This window comes from Palaemon carinicauda, chromosome 43 (genome assembly GCF_036898095.1).
Source record: "Palaemon carinicauda isolate YSFRI2023 chromosome 43, ASM3689809v2, whole genome shotgun sequence".
NCBI classification, from domain to species: Eukaryota; Metazoa; Arthropoda; class Malacostraca; order Decapoda; family Palaemonidae; genus Palaemon; species Palaemon carinicauda.
In genome coordinates, this window is record NC_090767.1 from 26,187,949 (window position 1) to 26,208,534 (window position 20,586).

At 46.7% G+C, this 20,586-nt stretch overlaps 1 long non-coding RNA gene across 1 annotated transcript in view; it reads right to left on the reverse strand.

The window, feature by feature from the left end:
* The window catches only part of LOC137633405 (uncharacterized), a 360,609-nt gene that overhangs the window by 339,767 nt on the left and 256 nt on the right, over positions 1 to 20,586 (reverse strand). Inside the window, exon 2 of the long non-coding RNA XR_011042195.1 lies at positions 18,786 to 18,956. This is a non-coding gene — a long non-coding RNA (uncharacterized lncRNA). The remainder of the gene's footprint in view (positions 1 to 18,785; positions 18,957 to 20,586) is intronic.

Here is a 20,586-nt window from a genome sequence, read left to right on the forward strand (position 1 = left end):
AGGATTCTGAGTCTTAGCAACAAACTCAGGGACGAACCCGGACATTACCTCCCCCCATCCCCGTGAATGGGCGACGTCGTACAAGAGACCGTGAAGTTCACTGACTCGCTTGGCTGAGGCCAGAGCGAGCAGGAACATCGTCTTCCAAGTCAGGTGACGATCAGAAGCCTGGCGTAATGGTTCGAATGGAGGTCTCTTAAGAGCCCTGAGGACACGAACCACGTTCCATGGAGGAGGTCTCACTTCCGACTGAGGGCAGGTAAGCTCGTAGCTTCATATGAGTAGAGAAAGTTCCAGCGAGGAGGAAATGTCCGTTCCTTTCAGCCTGAAGGCCAGGCTTAAGGCTGAGCGACAGCCTTTCACCGCCGAGACCGAAAGGCGCATTTCTTCCCGCAATTACACAAGAAACTCCGCTATTGCTGGAATAGTGGCATCGAGAGGAGAGATACCCCTTCCACGACACCAACCACAGAAGACTCTCCACTTTGCCTGGTAGACCCCTGTAAATGACTTTCGCAGGTGTCAAGACATCCTCTCCGCAACTTGTTGCGAAAAGCCTCTCTCTGTGAGGAGATGCTGGATAGTCTCCAGGCGTGAAGCCAAAGCGATGCTACGGCTTTGTGGAAGATGTTGCAGTGTGGTTGCTTGAGTAGCTCGTGTCGTGGAGGAAGTTCTCCCAGGAGTTCTGTCAGGAGCTGCAGAAGGTCCGGGAACCACTCTGCATGATGCCATAGAGGAGCTATTAAGGTCATTGACAGGTTGACCGATAGTCTGGTCTTGTTGAGCACCCTTCTCATCAGACAGAACGGTGGGAAAGCGTAAACGTCGATGTTGTCCCACCGTTGTTGGAAGGCATCTTGCCAGAGTGCCTTGGGGTCCGGGACTGGGGAACAGTACAGCGGAAGATTGAAGTTCAAGGCTGTCGCGAACAGGTCCACCGTTGGGGAACCCCACAAAGTCAGGACTTTGTTGGCTACTAGAGGATCCAAAGACACTCACACTCGGTACTCACTATCTGCGATGCTCTGCTCAGACTGTCGGCGAGCACATTCCTCTTGCCCGGAATGAAGAGAGCCGATAGTGGAATCGAGTGGACTTCGGTCCATCTCAGTATCTCTACTGCAAGATGGGATAGCTGTTGTGAAAAGGTACCTCCCTGCTTGTTGATGTAAGCCACTACCGTGGTGTTGTCGCTCATGACCACCACGGAGTGACCCGCCAGGATCTGTTGGAATTGTTGAAGTGCCAGGAATACGGCCTTCATTTCTAGCAGATTTATGTGGAGGCACTTTTCTGATTCTGACCAGAGGCCTGAGGTTCTGTGGTTCAGAACGTGGGCCCCCCACCCTTCTTTTGAAGCGTCCGAGAACAGCATCAAATCCGGGGGGAGGACGAGAAGATCCACTCCCTTTCGGAGGTTTTCGTCTGTCACCCACCACTGAAGGTCCGTCCGTTCAGCAGGACCCATAGGGACCAGAATGTCCGGGGAATCGTGGCCTTGATTCCACCGGGACTTGAGCCGCCATTGCAGGGATCTCATCCTGAGGCAGCCATTTGGAACTAGACGGGCCAGGGAGGAAAGGTGACCTAGGAGACGTAAAAACGATTGGGCTGGAAGCTCTTCCCGTCTGAGGAAAGGATCTGCGACCCTCCTCAGCCTTGCTATCCTGTCGTCTGACGGAAAGGCTTTGTGGAGATTGGTGTCCAATATCATGCCTAGATATACCAAAAGCTCCTTGCCGTTGATGTGCATGCTCCTCTGACTTGAGGTCCACAGACCTGAGCATTCCCGACCGTCCAGGGTCGCACCCCAACCCAAATCCGACGCGTCTGAGAATAGTACGTGGTTTGGGTTCTGAACTGCTAGGAAAAGTCCCTCTCTCAGACTGATATTGTCGTTCCACCAATTCAGGCATGCCTTTACTGGTTCGGAGACCGGGATTGAGACCGTCTCTAACGTCTTGTCCTTCTTCCAGTGAAAGGCTAGATGGAACTGGAGAGGTCGAAGGTGTAGCCTTCCTAGCGAGACAAACTGCTCCAGGGATGATAGAGTTCCTACTAGACTCATCCAATTCCTGACTGAGCACCGTTCTCTCTTCAACATTAGTTGGACTTTGAGCAGGGCTTGCTCTATTCGGGTGGCAGACGGAAAAGCCCGAAAAACTGGACTGCGAATCTCCATCCCTAAATACAGTATAGTTTGGGATGGAATCAGCTGGGACTTTTCTAGGTTGACCAAAAGTCCCAATTCCTTGGTCAGATCCAATGTCCAATGAAGATCCTGCAGACAGCGATGACTGGACGAGGCTCTGAGAAGCCAGTCGTCCAAGTACAGGGAGGCTCGGATTCCCTATAAATGGAGGAATTTTGCTACATTCCTCATAAGCCTCGTAAACACGAGAGGAGCAGGACTTAGGCCAAAGCACAGGGCCCGAAACTGGTATACCACATTTTTTAAAATAAACCTCAGAAACGGTTGGGAATCTGGGTGTATAGGGATGTGGAAGTACGCGTCTCGTAGGTCGAGAGAGACCATCCAGTCTCCCTTTCTGACCGCTGCTAAGACTGATTTCGTGGTCTCCCTGGTGAACTTTGTTTTCGTAACAAAGACGTTGAGCGCACTGACGTCTAGCACCGGTCTCCAACCTCCTGTCTTCTTCGGGACTAGGAAGAGACGGTTGTAAAACCCCGGTGATTGAAGGTCCGAGACTTTCACCACCGCTCCCTTCTCTAGCAACAGAGACACTTCTAGGTTTAGGGCTTGTCTCTTTGACTCCTCTCGGTACCTGGGAGAGAGGTCGATGGGGGAAGTCGCTAGAGGAGGTTTGCGTACAAATGGAATTTTGTACCCCTCTCTGAGCAACCGAACAGACTGTTGGTCTGCACCCCTCTTCTCCCAGGCCTGCCAGAAGCTCTTCAATCTGGCTCCTACTGCTGTCTGAGGCTGTGGGCAGTCAGACTCTGCCACGTGAGGACTTGGCTCCTCTCTTCTTTCCTCTCTTTCCCTCGGCACGAGTACTTCCCCTGCTGGGAGCTCTGCCACGAAAGGGCGGGATAAATCTGGACGCCGGAGTGTCGATCCTGGGTCTAGCAGAAAAGGATGTAGAAGGAGTCCCCTTGCGAGCAGAGGACGCCACCAAGTCATGGGTGTCCTTCTGCACAAGTGAAGAAGCTATGTCCTTAACCAATTGTTGTGGAAACAAAAACTTTGATAAGGGAGCAAAGAGCAGTTCTGATCTCTGACAGGGAGTAACTCCTGCCGAAAGAAAAGAGCAAAGGGACTCTCGCTTCTTTAAGACTCCCGACGTAAAAGAGGAGGCAAGCTCATTGGAACCATCGCGGATGGCTTTATCCATACAGGACATTATCAGTAAGGCAACATCTCTCTCAGCCGATGAGATTTTCCTACTTAAGGCTCCCAAAGACCAGTCAAGGAAGTTGAAAACTTCAAAGGCTCTGTATACGCCTTTCAGCAGATGGTCAAGGTCCGAGGAGGACCAACTAATCTTCGAGCGTCTCATGGCTAGGCGTCGGGGAGAGTCTACGAGGCTTGAGAAGTCACCCTGGGTAGAGGCAGGGACTCCCAAGCCGAGAACTTCTCCCGCGGCATACCAGACGCTCGATCTAGACGAGAGCTTTGACGGAGGGAAGGCAAAGGCCGTCTTCCCCAAACTCCTCCTGGTATCCAACCAGTCGCCTAAAAGTCGTAAAGCTCTCTTGGAAGAGCGAGAGAGCACTAGCTTTGTAAAGGCTGGCATGTTAGCAGGTAAGCCTAGAGCAAACTCAGACGGTGGCGAACGAGGAGCAACAGTGACGAAGTGATCGGGAAAAAGCTCCTTGAAAATTAACATGACTTTCTTAAAGTCCATTGATGGAGGAACCGTTCTAGGTTCGTCTACATCCGAAGGATGATCATCATGATGAGGGTCAGCAACGTCCTCATCAGAAGGATCCTCATCCGACAACTGCTGAGTAACAAGCAAAGGGGTTGGCAATGCTTGACACGCAGAGTCCACACGCACTGGTGCATTAGTAGCAGTCCAGGACGCTACGTCATGTAACTGCTTATCAGCCTGACTGTCAACAACAACAGGAGCGGGAGGACGCTCGACGTCAACTCGAGACTGTTTTGACTGCCTAGACTGAGCAGTCAAAACAACTCTAGACTGCGGTGGTTGACGCTCAGCGTCAAAACAAGTCAACTCTGCTGGTTGGCGAACGTCCTGAACGTCAACAAGAGCATTAGGAAGTGGCTGAACGTCCATATGCGGCTGAAAGTCAACCCGCGACTGCATCGAGTGAGGCTCTACAAAGCGTGACTGACGTGACTTAGCTACGCCAACGTCAACAGGACGAGCAAAGGCTCGTTTTGGCGGCTGAAGGCCAGGATCTCGATGAGTTAAGCGGCGAGGATCATCGTGAACCTTATCGGCAGAATAGTCTTCCATAAGGGAGGCGAGCTTAATCTGCATGTCTTGCAGCACAACCCATTTAGGATCAACGGGAATGGGTGCGGTAAAAGACGGGGTTAACGTCTGAGACGGCACAACTTTGCCTACACCAAGACTCTCTGAGCCTGTGTAACGTTGCTGCTTAGGCGGCGAGCAGTCTTCCGATGACTGCAAAGGGTCAGAGCTGTCCCAATGGCTACAACCAGGACGCTGGACCTGTCCTGAAGGGACCGACTTTCGCTTAAGGGGCCTAGAAACCTTGCTCCACGGTTTCTTATGCGAAAAGCCTTCGGATGACGAGGAGAAAATGGTCTCTCTCGTCTTATGGTAGGGGCGATCTTGGTGAGACACGCCTGTTACCATAGAGGGAACGTCTGTTCGCTGATCAAGGCCTCTCGAACCCATAAGTCGTACGACATTACTTCTCCCCTGGGCTTGGGAGCTTGCAAGAGGTCTCGGACTAGGCGAACGACAGGCACGAACAGACGAACCCTCGGTCGCAACACTGACAACACTTTGCGGACTAATCACTTTCCCACGATTTTCCGCTGTGGCACTCTGACACTTTAGCTCTTTAACGTCAGCCATGAGTTGATTACGATCTGTTGCTAACGATTCAACTCTTTCACCCAAAGCATGAATGGCACGTAACATGTCTCGCATCGATGGTTCCTGAGTGCCAGTAGGGGGTTCAGGCACAACCACTACAGGGGAAGGATTAGGTTCAGGGGCATGTGGAGAGGAAAAATCTACTGATCTAGAGGAACTCCTCCTTACCCTATCTCTCTCTAGCTTACGAGAATACTTGTCGTATTCGAGCCAATCGAATTCCGAAAGGCCCACGCATTCCTCACACCGATCTCCTAATTGACAGGTTTTACCCCGACAATTAGAACACACAGTATGTGGGTCGAGAGAGGCCTTTGGAAGACGCCTATTGCCATCCCTAGCATTACACTTACGAAATCTAGGGGCTTGTGAAGCGTCAGCCATTTTGAATTAGTCAAAGAAAGTCCAAAAAAACAATCCAAGTCATCAACAATTAAATCTGTCCAATAAAGAGTTCAAGAGTTTAAGTTGAGGAAAAACACCTGCACTGCGAAAGCTCAAACCAAAATGAAGTACTTCACCAAATATGTTGAGAAAACTCCAGGTTATACAGCGAGTATTGGTACGTCTTGTCGTCAAGGTCGACAGAGAAGAATTGAGGCTTGTTTACATGCATGTGTGGTATCTGGCCGATCGCTCGCGAGTTTTTGTGTGTTTTTCTGTCGAGCCGCTGGAGCAGCAGCTATTATATATTCACCGGCTAAGTTAAATATTTAAAAAAAAAATTCATAATCGACTTATGATAAAATATAACAAATCTTAAAATTTGTATTTTTCCTATTCATAAAAACCTGAGTCCAATTTGGGAGATCACTTTGGCGCAAGCTAGAATCGGTTGCTGAAGTGGATAACGAGCATCGCAAAGCCCCTCCCCCTCCACAGATGCTTCTCTATTCAATCTTGCTGCTTCAACCCAGGACTCAGAGGGACGGTTTGTTCCCCCGCGACATACAAACCCTCGTCCTTTGCTTCTGGAGACTCATGGCCTCCTTGGATGGTCAGATGGCCCCTCAGAAACCCATGGAGGATTCTGTATCTTCCCTGAATGTCTTCAAGGCTTGTTCTGTGGAGAAGCAAAGCCGAGACACTATGACCACCTATAAGTTTATCGTGGGGATGACAAGCTGATAGGTCCCGGGACGTACATATTTCTGTTTTGTACCAAATCAAAGAGACACTTCCCCAAAATGACATATCAGCAAGAGTCCAACACCAGGAAAATGAGTAATGGGTTGGTATTAGATTCGCCATCTGAAAACTCACATGAAGAATGGGGAGATATACCTCTTTGGTTACACAGAAGTTTGAAGTGCTACTCACCAGCATCTTGTCTGACCAGCTTGCAGCACTTCAATCGCTGACCCCATGAGAGAGGCAGAGAAAGGAGGAGAAGAGCCAGTTATACTACATTCATTTCCAACTTCTGTTAAAAAGATACCATAGATGAGATGCAATCTGTCCTCATAAGGGAGCTGGGATTCCTACACAACGGTTTGAACAGCCACCACGGATCCAAGTATCAAGAACTCAATAGACTTGCGGATACATTCTCTCATGTAGAAGGATGTGAAGGTGGTCTGCCTTCCCTGACACCTGCCTTCCTCACCTGGCCCACTGACTGGTTTCTTTTGAAAGTAGGGAGAGTTGGGGCAATACCCCTGACTTCATCAGCCAGATAGTAAGCTCTCTGTTGAGGCTCACGAAGCCAGAAAGACACCGTGTTCCCTAACAGCTCTTTCTTAGATCTGGCAAACCCATCGAAGAGATTCCTACACTCCGGCCTGAGGAGTGGGGTTCTCTTCATACAACACCCAAGAGACCTTACCGAATACAAGATCCTCTCGTCTTCCTCACCGCCTGACACCTCCGGGGGGGAGGGGATGGAGGATTCACACCTGGGGTCCTATGCTGCCAGATTCTTTATCTTTGCCACAGAGTTGGGCACAAAACTAAAGGAGACCTCCTTGGCTACGTAAGAAATACCGTGCAACTCGCTCGCTCCCTTAGTCGACAGTAAGGATGGTAGGAAGAATGTCTTGAGATCCTATCCCTTTCTGATTCAGTCCTCTTCAAAGGTTCGAATGGGGTACGCGTAAGAAACCTGATTACTAGGGTCGCATCCCACTACAGGGGCCTAAGATCCCAGGGTGGGCAACATTGTTTGAAGCTCCTCACGAGCATTGACAGCTCCTAAAAAGCCAAGAGGATTTTATCTTCCAGTGGATACACCACACTCTAGGCCTAGAGGTAACCTTTGATGGCTGCAACCAAGAGATGTTTTTCCCGATGAAGGAAGACGAAGAAATCCCTTTCTACGACACCAATCACAGGATATGGCCCACTTAGCCTGGTACACAGATGCAGTGGACCTCTGGAGATAACTAGACATCTCATGTGTAATGCCTTGTGAAAAGCCTTTCGTTTAAAGGAGATACTCAACAGTGAAGAGATAAAGACTCCAAGGGCAAGTGGTAACTGCGCAGGTGCGGCTGACAAAGAAGAGGTGGCCATAAGGATAGTTCTCTTGGGACCTCAACCAGAAGAGCCGGCAGATCGGGATACCACTCGGACTGTGGCCATCTGGGAGCCACCAAGGTCATTCCGATTCCTGTCATAATCAACACCCTGTTGATTACTGGCCAAATCAGGGTGAATGGGGGAAAGGTGTAAATGTCCATGTGATCGCAGAGGTGTTGCCAGGCTTCTTCAAACACTGCCCAAGGATTGCAAACAGGTTGATCCCCAGTGAACCCCACAGGGCAAGAAGCCTTTCGTCCATGAAAGGCTGTAGAGACCACTCTGCTCCTGCAGCCTGGCCCTGATGGCTGAATGTGTGGACTAGGTCATTCATCTTACCCAGAATGCACCTTGCTGAAAATGCTACAGGGTGAAACCCTGCCCAAATAAGCATCTGCTTCACAAACTTGCCGAGGGGAGCGCTAGAACATGCCTTCTCACTTGCTGATGTAGGCCATTACAGCGACTACCAAGTGCTTCCTCAAACTTTCTTGGAACACTTGCAGACAGAGGAAAGACACTCGCATCTCGAGGACGTTGATGTGCAGATGCCTGTATTCCTTGGACCACACTCCTGATACAAAAACAGATGAAGATTCGGACTTAAGAAGTCATGTGGGACTTCCTGATAAGGATTGTTCTTGTCGAGCCACCAGGCAAGATCGTTTCGGACTTCCTGTGATACCGGCACAAGATGTAACGGGAGATGATTGCTTGCTACCCAGTGATACTTCAGGCACCACAGAAGGGAACTCTGGTGGAGAAACCCTAGAGGAATAAGCTTCTCTTACATAGACTGATGTCTGAGATGTTGCCAATGTTAAACTGGAGCAACTGTCTTTGACAGGAACAGTCGTGCAACCTCCCCAAGCTTGCCGATGCCATCGTCTATGGGAAAATGTCTGCTGCTGCTAAGTCTATCAGCATGCCCAGGTACTTCACACCCTCTACTTGGGTATATTTTAACTTTTCCCAGTTTACCGCAATCCCCAGATCGTGGCAAAGTGCAAAAAGTCGATCTCGATTCTGAAGCAACTGTCTCTTTGAAGAGGCCAGGATCAACCAGTCGTTGAGATACATCAGCAGTCTCATCTTTCACGAGTGGGCCCAAGCGGCTACCACAATGTACACCAGAGTGAACCCCTGAGGAGCCACACATAGTCTGAGACACCATACCGTTGAGGGGGAAGTGGAGGTACTTCCAAGAAGTCTGATGAACAGGCAGTTGAAAGTATGCATCTTTCAGATCTATGGAAAGCCTGAAATCTTCCTCTCTGATGGAAGACAGCACAGACCTTACTTTTTCCATCCTGAACTTAAGTGACCGTCAACTCAGCACTCAATAAGGACGTACCTTCAGCCTTGAGTCTCTATAAAGGGAGGGCCCCCTTCAGAGTGGAAACTCCGGCTAAGACGTGGCATTCTTTGGCATAAAAAAAAACTTCCGTAGCAAGATCCTGTTACCTTGTTGGACCTGCTTGAACCAAACAAATTTCCAGATCCACAGATCTGACTATCCACCTGGTCCAACGCAAGGTCAACCAGGGCTTCGATTCAAGAGGGCCACCGAAATGCCGATAGACAACCGATGTCCTCCCCGCTGGTGGAACCACCGTACCCTCCCCCAAGATGTTACATTCACGATGAGTGCCATGACCTCCAGAGAAGAACTCTCCAACTCAGGGTAGGCAGCCTCCGTGGGCATCAAACCGCAGGCCAACATCCCCACGACCTCCTGCCCTGGAGTACTGTCGTCCGCTGCAGCGAATGAAGGCGATGCCACATGCTACGGAGTCCGCTTCTTCTCATGATTACATTTATTCCGTCCCAAGGACAAAACCAGGCGCATAATTTGGAGAAGAAAAAGGCCCGGCATGCCCAGGGCCATGGAAGGAGAACTCCGGCACAAGACAGCGTGGCGTTAGACTCGGCACACAGTAAACCCAGCACCACAGGTCAGGGTTGAAGGACACGAAAGGGCACAATAACAAGAGCCCTTCGACCCACATTCTCCACCTACTAGAGAGCACAAGCCCTCTAACATGGCATCAAATGGTGCCACCTTCTCTTCCCAAAGTAAGTCCATGCATAAGCAGGAAGCCGCAACAACTTTCTCATCATGCCTGAAACAGACCGAGAGAAAAGCTCCCATCTGTTCCGGCCGACTGCCGGAGTAGACGGATCAGCAAAGGCTACCCGGCCCTCTGGCCTCGCTACTGGGATTGCTGGAGTGACAGGGGTTGACAGCATAACCCACCAGGGCACAGCTACTGGGCTACCAGAATGGCCAGTAGCAGAACGTAAGCAAGACTCTGGTCCCTGGCTCTGCGGGAACCCCACGGGTACCATCCACCTATGCCGAGAGAGAGGTGGTGTCCTCGGGAACCAAGTCCCCACGACTACAGCTGGCTTTCCTGGACTTTTGTTACCCCTTCCATAGCAAAGTGGAACAGTCAGGAAATGAATTATCCAAAGGAATAAATAAAAAAGATAGTCAACAGCAGCAAAGAGGTAAGAACAGCAGCATCTACATCCACCCTTGATGTGGCCAAAGCCAAATTGACCTTGACATAGTCAGACGAGCGAGTGAGTGAGTTCCCTTACCAGTCTGTTATTACCAAACTGAGTTGTTAATGATCCAATAGAGATCTCACCTTTGGCAGAGACAATACTTTTGATGGAAAAGATGAAAGGTTTGTATAACCTCAAGAACAATATGCCTCATGTAACATACCACAAAATGAACAGATGTTCTCATGCAATGAACTCCTTAACTTGCAGAGACAATTAGCGCATGAGTGTAGGCTGTAAGGTAGGTACGTATTGTAAAGGACAAATTTGGAAATAATTCCTATTTATTATTATTATTATTACTAGCCAAGCTACAACCCTAATTGGAAAAGCAAGATGCTATAAGCCCAAGGGCTCCAACAGGGAAAAATAGCCCAGTGAGGAAAGGAAATAAGGAAATAAATAAATGATGAGAATAAATTAACAATATATCATTCTAAAAACAGTAACAGCGTCAAAACAGATATGTCCTATATAAACTATTAACAACGTCAAAAAATGTTATTTTCCTTAGTAAAATAAATTTTTGAATATACTTACCCGATGATCATGTAGCTGCAACTCTGTTGCCCGACAGAAAAAACCTACGGTCGGGATACGCCAGCGATCGCTATACAGGTGGGGGTGTACAACAACAGCGCCATCTGTCGAGTAGGTACTCAGGTACTTCTTGTCAACAAGAACCAATTTTCTCCTCGGTCCACTGGGTCTCTATGGGGAGGAAGGGAGGGTCCTTAAATTCATGATCATCGGGTAAGTATATTCAAAAATTTATTTTACTAAGGAAAATAACATTTTTCAATATTAATCTTACCCGATGATCATGTAGCTGATTCACACCCAGGGGGGTGGGTGGAGACCAGCATACATGTTAACATAAGAAGCTAAGTATCCCGTATTTCATTTTAGCAGTTATTCAAAATAACAAACATAAAATAAATAAGTACCTGGTAAGGAAGACGACTTGAACAATTACTCTGCCTTTTTAAGTACGTCTTCCTTACTGAGCCTCGCGATCCTCATAGGATGCTGAGCGACTCCTAGGAGCTGAAGTATGAAGGGTTGCAACCCATACTAAAGGTCCTCATCAAAACCTCTAATCTAGGCGCTTCTCAAGAAATGATTTTGACCACCCGCCAAATCAAGTAGGATGCGAAAGGCTTCTTAGCCTTCCGGACAACCCAAAAATATTTCAAGAGAAAGATTAAAAAGGTTCTGGAATTAGGGAATTGTAGTGGTGGAGCCCCCACCACTACTGCACTCGCTGCTACGAATGGTCCCAGAGTGTAGCAGTTCTCGTAAAGAGACTGGACATTCTTAAGATAAAAGACGCGAACACTGATTTGCTTTTCCAATAGGTTGCGTCGAATATACTTTGCAGAGATCTATTTTGTTCAAAGGCCACGGAAGTTGTGACAGCTCTAACTTCGTGTGTCCTTACCTTCAGCCAAGCTTGGTCTTCCTCATTCAGAAGGGAATGAGCTTCTCGTATTAACAGTCTGATAAAATAGGATAAAGAATTCTCTGACATAGGCAAAGATGGATTCTTAACTGAACACCATAAAGCTTCAGACGGGCCTCGTAAAGGTTTTTAAAATAGAACTTAAGAGCTCTTACAGGACATAATACTCTTTCTAGTTCATTTCCAACCATACGATAAGTTTGGAATATCGAACGATATTGGTCAAGGCCGAGAAGGCAGCTCGTGTTTGGCTAGAAAACCAAGTTGTAGAACATGTAGCCGTTTCGGATGAGAATCCGATGTTCTTGCTGAAGGCATGAATCTCACTGACTCTTTTAGCTGTGGTTAAGCATATCAGGAAAAGAGTCTTAAAGGTGAGATCTTCCAGGGAGGCTGATTGAAGTGGTTCGAACCTGTCTGACATAAGGAATCTTAGAACCACGTCTAAATTCCAACCAGGTGTAACCAAACGACGCTCCTTCGTGGTCTCAAAAGACTTAAGGAGGTCCTGTAGATCTTTATTGTTGGAAAGATCTAAGCCTCTGTGACGGAAGACTGATGCCAACATGCTTCTGTAACCCTTGATAGTGGGAGCTGAAAGAGATCGTTCTTTCCTCAGATATAAGAGGAAGTCAGCTATTTGAGTTACAGAGGTACTGGTCGAGGAAACGGATACTGACTTGCACCAGTTTCGGAAGATTTCCCACTTCGATTGGTAGACTCTAAGGGTGGATGTTCTCCTTGCTCTAGCAATCGCTCTGGTTGCCTCCTTCGAAAAATCTCTAGTTCTCGAGAGTCTTTCGATATTCAGAAGGCAGTCAGACGAAGAGCGTGGAAGCCTTGGAGTACCTTCTTTACGCGTGGCAGACGTAGCAGGTCCACCCTTAGGGGAAGTGTTCTGGGAACGTCTACTAGCCATCGAAGTACCTCGGTGAGTTATTCTCTCGCGGGCCAGAGGGAAGCAACTAGCGTCAACTTTGTCCCCTCGTGAGAGGCGAACTTCTGCAGTACCTTGTTGACAATCTAGAACGGAGGGAATGCATATAGATCTAGATGTGACCAATCTAGTAGAAAGGCATCTATAAGAACTACTGCTGGGTCCGGGATAGGTGAGCAAAGTATTGGGAGCCTCTAGGTCATCGAGGTTGTGAAGAGATCTATGGTTGGCTGGCCCCAGGTGGCCCAAAGTCTCTTGCATACATCCTTGTGGAGGGTCCAATATGTTGGAATTATTTGTCCCTTCCTACTGAGACAATCTGCTATGACATTCAAGTTGCCTTGGATGAACCTCGTTACTAGTGAAAAGTCTAGACCTGTTGAACAGGAGAGGAGGTCTCTTGCGAACTCGTACCATGTCAGAGAGTAGGTCCCTCCTTGCTTGGAGATGTACGTCAAAGCAGGGTGTTGACCGTGTTCACCTCCACCACTTTGCCTTGAAGGAGAGACCTGAAGCTTTTCCAGGTCAGACGTACTGCCAGAAGCTTCTTGCAGTTGAAATGCATTGTCCTTTGACTCGAGTTCCATAATCCCGAGCATTCCCTACCGCCTAATGTCGCACCCCAGCCTACGTCCGATGCGTCCGAGAAGAGAACGTGGTTGGGAGTCTGAACAGTCAGGGGAAGACCCTTTCAAAGGTTGATAAAGTCCTTTCACCAAGTCAGACCAGACTTTATCTTACCGGAAACCGGGATCAAGACCGCTTCTAGCGTCTAGTCCTTTTCCAGTGAAAAGCTAGATGATACAGAAGAGGACGGAGGTGTAGTCTTCCAAGTGACACAAATAGAACCACGGATGACAGTGTCCTAACCAGACTCATCCACAGCCTGACAGGGCAGTGTTCCTTCTTCAGTATCGTCTGGATGGATAGCAGGGCTGGGGGTTGATCGTCTTGTTCAGCAATGTCCTCATCAGAGGGTTCCTCATTCGAAACTGATGAGGAAACGGCAACGGAGTGGGCAACGTCTGACTCGCTGAATCCGGTCGCACTGGTGGATGCGTGACGGAGCCGGACACAAGATCATGGTACTGCTGCACAGTCTGTGAACTGTCAACCATGGGGACGCGAGGAAGTACAGCGTCAACCCGAAACTGAGTAGACTGTCTGGGTTGTGCAGTCAACCCCCTACAGGGTTGCTGAGGTTGCCGCACTGCGTCACAACAAGTCATCTCTGCTGGTTGTTGAACGTCTTCCTAGTGACACACTGAACATCCACAACCACCTCCTTAACGTCAACGTGCGACTGGCAACCCACACTGGGTCGCACCGGTGGAGGAACCATCTCAACTGGCGGACGTGAGTAGGATACCTCAGCGTCAACAGGGCGTACAACCAACCGGTAGGAAGGTTGTTGGCTAGAAGGTTCTTCTCCGTAAAAAATCCTCTAACAAGGACACAAGCTTGGATTGCATGTCTTGCAACAAAGCCCATTAGGGTCTATGGGAGCAGGTGTGGCAACAGACGGGGTTAGCGACTGAAGCGGAACCATTTACCATCCCTGGAAGCCTTGTTATGCTTTAATTAAAGTCCATAGGAGGCTAAGCAGCTTAAGGCTCCTCTCCAAATGACAGAGTCCTCAAAGGAATATCAGAAGGAGGGAGAACAGCACTTTCTCATCTATAGGAACCATGTCCGATAAAAGCTAGGTTATCTCAGTGAGGGTCTCACTGGTGCAAAAGCAGCAGACCAGAAGGCAACGTTATGTAACTGCTTGACAGTCTGTGAACTGTCAAAAACTGAACTGTCAACCACAACAGGTGCGTGAGGACATACAGCACTGGTGCATTAGTAGCAGACCAGAAGGCAACGTCATGTAACTGCTTGACAGTCTGTGAGCTGGCAACAACCAAAGCTGTGTGGGGAAGCCTCAACTCCTGACTGACTAGTCTGCTGCGGGTGAGTGGCGGTAACCACAATGGGTTGCGGAGGCTGACACACCGTGTCAAAACACGGCAGCTTGTGGTAGCTCACGCACGGCAACGGAGTGCTCCGTGTGTCTGTGGGAGTCAGCATACGTCTGGCAGGGCCGACTGCGCATGGGTGGAGGAGCTCTCACAACAAGAGTGTGGGAGCAGGCAGCCATGCTGGGCGCACAACCGTGGCAGGTTGTAGGCAAACGGGTGCATCGTCAACCTTCTCCGCAGTCGGAGTGTGGGAGCAGGCAACAACCAAAGCGGAGTGGTGGTGCGTGGTGGGGACTGCCGTGGGTTGCGGAAACTAACGCATCGCGTCAAAACACGGCAGCTTGACTCCACCTTCCAACTGCTGATGCGGTAGCTCACGCATGTTAACGGAGGGAGCCGCACGTCGGCTAACGTTAACATGCGTCTGGCAGGGTCGATTGCGCATCGGAGGTGGAGCTCTTCGCAGCCGGAGTGTGGGAGCAGGCAGCCTCAGCGTGAGCTGGGCGCACAACAGTGGCAGGTTGTAGGCTAACGAGAGCAGAGTCAACCTTCTCCGCACGAAACTCCTGCATAACCGCAGCTAACTGAGTCTGCATAGACTGCAGTAAAGACCACTTAGGGTCTACAAAAAACGGCAACAGACGGAGCTACTGTCCGTCGTGACTGAGGGTCTAAAACAGCTGGTGCGGCAACAGACGGAGTTACTGCCTGTTGCGGTACCACCTTGCCTCTCTTGGGAGGTGTGCAGTCGTCGGATGACTGCAGCGAGTCCGAACTGACCCAGTGGCTACACCTAGGCCGTTGGACTTGCGCGGAAGGGACCGACTTGCACTTAAAAGCTGCAAGATTTGGTCCATGGTTTCTTACGAGAAACCTCTTCCGCAGACGAGGAATAAATGGGCTCTCTCGTCTTTGTGTGGGTGGGGCGATCTCACGTCGGCAAACGTTTGTAGATACGCCCGAAACCACGGAGGGAAAAACGTCTGTTCGTCGATCAAGGCCTGTGGAACCCATAAGTCGTTCGACATTACTTCTCCCCTGGGCTTGGGAGCTTGTAAGAGGTCCCGGACTAGGTGAACAACTGGCACGAACAGACGAACCCTCGGACGCAACACTGTAACACTTTGCGCATATCACTTTATCACTTTTGATTTTCTGTTTGCACTTATTTCACTGAAATCGAAACTTTAACTGATTTCTACCTGAAACACGCAATCCTATCCTTCATTAAAAGGTAGTAATTGCGAAAACAGTTTTACAATGCAACAGAAAAACATAAATAAAGATAAAGAATTCAGTGGCTGGAAAAGAGACTAAACACTAGAACAAATAAACTACGTTTACAATCTCTCACCGCATAAAGCCTGGGAACAAGAATAAAACTCTAGAAACGTTTTACCTTCTTCCCCTACAGCGACTAGGGAGAAGAGTAAAAAACGAGAACAACGTTACCCGCTTGAACGAAACGTTTATTCTCCTCTCTCTCCCTCCGTCTCTATCTCTCTCTCTCTTCTCTCTTGATTTAGCACCTGAGAGAAGAGCCCAATTATATATCGTTAAAACATGTTATTTGCTAAAGGAAAAAACTGAAAGGTTTCCCAAATAAAAAGTTCCTTTATTTAGAATTTAAACTCTTTAAGCTAAGAAAGAATGAACGAAACGCTAGAATCGGTTTACTCTTACTGCAAAGTGAAACCGTGATACACTCTCTCTCTATCGTAACGATAGAGCGCAAGTTGAACGTTCTGAACGTCAACAACTGCGGAGACTAAAAACTAAACGTTAGTTCATCTTTGAAAACAGTACGAGACTATCAAAGAAATTCTTCCATAAAACATTAAAATTAAAAAAGTATTAAATTCTTTAAAGGTTAAATACGATATAACGGGCTCAATGTTAATTAACTTCGGTTCCAAGTTAGGACCGCCTACTATTAGGAAAGGTCGCATATAAACAAACATAAAAATTTATTTTTTTATAAGTTTATAATAATTGAAAAGTTAACCGAAGAGGCCTAAAAAGGCGGAGAGATATAAAATAAATGGATCTATAACGTGTTAAGCAAAATTACCAAAAACCTAAACACACTTCCGTCTAAGGGAAGGGTCGGCCATTTAAAAGTGAAAGAGAGTCCATACTCTCTTCGTCACCATAATTAAATCTATCGAAAACGAATTCAAGTTTGAAATGAAGATAAAACCCCTGCATAGCGAAAGCTCAAAACTGGAATAGTGTACTTCACCAAATCGTTGTGAAAACAAATCCAGTTAGGGACGGCGTATTTAGTAGGTCCTGCCATTGGCACGACAGAGGAAAAATTGGTTCTTGTTGACAAGAAGTACCTGAGTACCTACTCGACAGATGGCGCTGTTGTTGTACACCCCCACCTGTATAGCGATCGCTGGCGTATCCTGACCGTAGGTTTTTTCTGTCGGGCAACAGAGTTGCAGCTACATGATCATCGGGTAAGTATATTGAAAACAGATATGTCATATATAAACTATAAAAAGACTATACAAACACTGAGCTCTTTACAGTGGATACTAGTTCAGCGAATGCTGAAAACTAGCCAAAAAACTTTTTAGCCAGGTACAGTACAGTAAAACTACCCACCACTAGTTAGTGGGGGGGGGGTGGTAGCAGGGGTGGATTAGTCGCCCTGCTCACACACTCACTAGTTAAGTAACGTCACTTTTTAATTGCAGGCAGGACTTTCCGGATGTGTGAACAGGTGAGGGGATACTCTAAGAATGTCCTCTTGGAGAACTTCCATTCTTCCACTTATAAAATCTTGCACATGCACAGGAGAGAGTGAGAGCAGAAAAGGGAGCGTGCAAGGAGTAAACACACATAGTTGAGGGCAAGCTCCTGTAGGAGTGCAAGCGTGCACAGTAGCTTGTAGTGGGCGCGAATCCCAGCCTCGGGTGAATGGACGAGGGTGCGCTCATGTTCATTGTCTTCTCTCTGTCTTTGGTGAAGGAAAAAGAAAAAGTAAGCATTATGTAAGTAACTCCAATTGATCAGTCTTCTTGAACTTCCTAGTTCATAGATGGAAAATGAAGGTTGGGGACCCTTCATCCCGACCTACAGAGAGAAGAGACGAAGGAGAGAGATTGAGGCAAAAGAGGAGGAGAAACTTGCAGCTCTCCTTGAAGGGTTGTTCAGGCTGACGACGATGCTCCAGCTGGGGAGGAAAAAAAAAAACCACAACAACAACAGCAACAACGGCACAATCAGGTAAACGTTCAGGAATGGGAAGACAGAAAAGGAAAGAAGTTGGCAGCAAAAACTTTTTCCTTTAACGGATCACATCGATACTAATGACTTCCAATATTCTTAGGATTACGTTGTCAAAGAAAAGAAAAACTGTCTAGAGGGAACAACAAAGTGGAATCAGCCGAATAAACCGACAACTAATACTGCTACAGTTATCAAGAAACTGCTAAACGTTTCTTTTTCCAGAAAACCCTCGCAGAATACGATTGTCCAACCAATTATCTAGAGGATTAAAACAGCCAGTAGAGAGCCCCAGAACCAATTATCATTATTATTACTAGCTAAGCTACAACCCTAGTTGGAAAAGCATGATGCTATAAGCCCAAGGCCTTCAACAAGAAAAAGTAGCCCAGTAAGGAAAGGAAATAGATAAACTACAAGAGAAGTAATAAACAATCAAAGTAAAATACTTTAAGAACAGTAACAACATTAAATTAGATCTCTCATGAATAACCTATGAAAACTTCAAAACAACATAAGGAAGAGAAATAAAATAGAATAGTATGCTGGAGTGTACCCTCAAGCAAGAGAACTCTAACTCAAAATAGTGGAAGACCATGGTAAGGAGACAGTAGCACTACCCAAGACTAGAGAACAATGGTTTGATTTTGGAGTGTCCTTCACCCTAGAAGAGCTGCTTACCATGAGTAAAGAGTCTCTTCTAACTTTACAGAGTGGAAAGTATCCCGTGATTAACTAAAGCTATTGTAAACAAAGTGAGAGCCCCAAGTGGCGTATGTCAGGTTGGTAGGGTCTCCTTGCCAATAGGCAGTAACTAGCGCCACCTCGGTAAAGTTCTAAAAGTTCTGAAAGCACATTCCTATCAAAGAAATAGGGTTTGCAGTTGTGTAGGAACAAATACTCGGTCAATTTGCATTTCATTTTGCACTTATTTAAATCATTTCTCATTTCTTACTTTTGAAAGTTCTCCAGTCTTAAGTTATAAGTAAACATCTGTTACCAAATAGACTTAAACACTTCTAAACATCGGTACTTACTTTTCCTGCTCCTCGTAGTATTCCCGTTTGTCTGCCACGCTCGTTGCGGCCATGGCTAAAGTCTCCGCTTCTGACGGCACAAGAACTTCCCCTCGGGTAAAGAATGATCTTTCCGAGGCGAGAATTTAGGAGTGCGGATAACGGAATCACTCTGGCTTAATTCTCCCTTATCTGGAAAGACACAATCATGAACAATAGGAATATTATCATCGGTTATTATTTTCATAAATATTTTGTAACATTAACATGCGATGAGAAGTGCCATTTACCCTAATCTTTACTGTTATATAAGCAACACTATAATGTGTTTTCCTACCTGTAATACAATTCAGAATTACTGTATATATACATTACAGAACTGGAAAAATGAGTACTGTAATACAATATTCCTAATGATTTTAATTAAGGGCTCCTTGTTTATTTAATGGAACTTTGGACAATTTTAACGGAAATACTTGAGGAAAACCATATTTTTCAAATTATAGAAATTTTAAAACTAGGATCTTTGAAGTTGGTTAGAATGGACTCTGTGTAAAATTAGTAAAATTATTGATCCAGTCAGAAAATCATTTTATTTCATTCTTTACTGTCCTGATCTCAGCGACGAGAGAAGGAAAATGATACAACTACAGAAGAGGAAAAGGAAAAGAGGAGGAAAAGAAGAAGATATTAGGAAACGTTCTGTTCAAGCTAGAAGGAATAGAGGAAGGAAAAGAACATATATACCAGATGTGAGAAAAAAAAGAGAGAAGAAAATAACAACTAGAATAGAGAAGACAACTAAGGAGGTGCCGATGGAAAGGCAAACCCCTCTATCCAGCAAAGAACGGAATGGATAGAAAATACTACAGGTTTTCCAGTAGTAAATAATGTGCTCCGTCCGAAACTGACGTTCATTGTTAAATTGCATAAGTAATGACTAAAAAAACCCTTATTTAATAAGGGAAACAGGTCCACATATAAAGAGGGAAATAGGAGCCTTTGTATATCAGCGGCCAGTTCCTCCCACGTGCATAGAAAATGGGAATTTTCTTCCCATTTTCTAGTCGTTCGTAAGATGTGGACGTTGTACAATATAAACTGCGTTCATTTTTCTGCAGAACATCTACACGAGAACACCACATAACCTAACCTACAAGCCATGTCCTTACCTACTTAAGGGAGGGCTAACGACCCCTGCGAACCCCCTTAATACCGTCATTATACATACACGTCGGGAATCAAACACAAGAGCACCACATAAACCGAGGTTCCGCAACCTAACCTAACCTAGGAGCCATGTTTTTACCTACTTACCTATGGGGGAGGTTGTGACCCCCTTAGGACTCTAATATCCTCAGTTTATAATAATACCGAGGCATCACTAAATATCCTATTTCATAAATTGTAAATCTATCTTCATAATGTCATATTTCAAAGATATAAAATATTTTCCTCATAAATAAAATTGATTCATTATTATTATTACTAGCTAAGCTACAACCCTAGTTGGAAAATCAGGATGCTATAAGCCCTATAGGAGCTCCATCAGTGAAAAATAGCCCAGTGAGGAAAGGAAACAAGGAAAATAATAACAGACGTTTAAGAACAATAACAATAAAATAATTCTTTCGTATATAAACTATAAAAACTTCAAAATGACGAGAGGAAAAGAAACAAGATAAAATAGTAAAAAGTCGTAACAAATATGTACAGTTGCCTTCACTACTTCCGGTACACTTCACGACAAGCTAAGGAGACGTCAATGTGCCGTAATTAGTGACGCCAACTGTACATAGCTTAAACTAGCCTTGTTTCGACT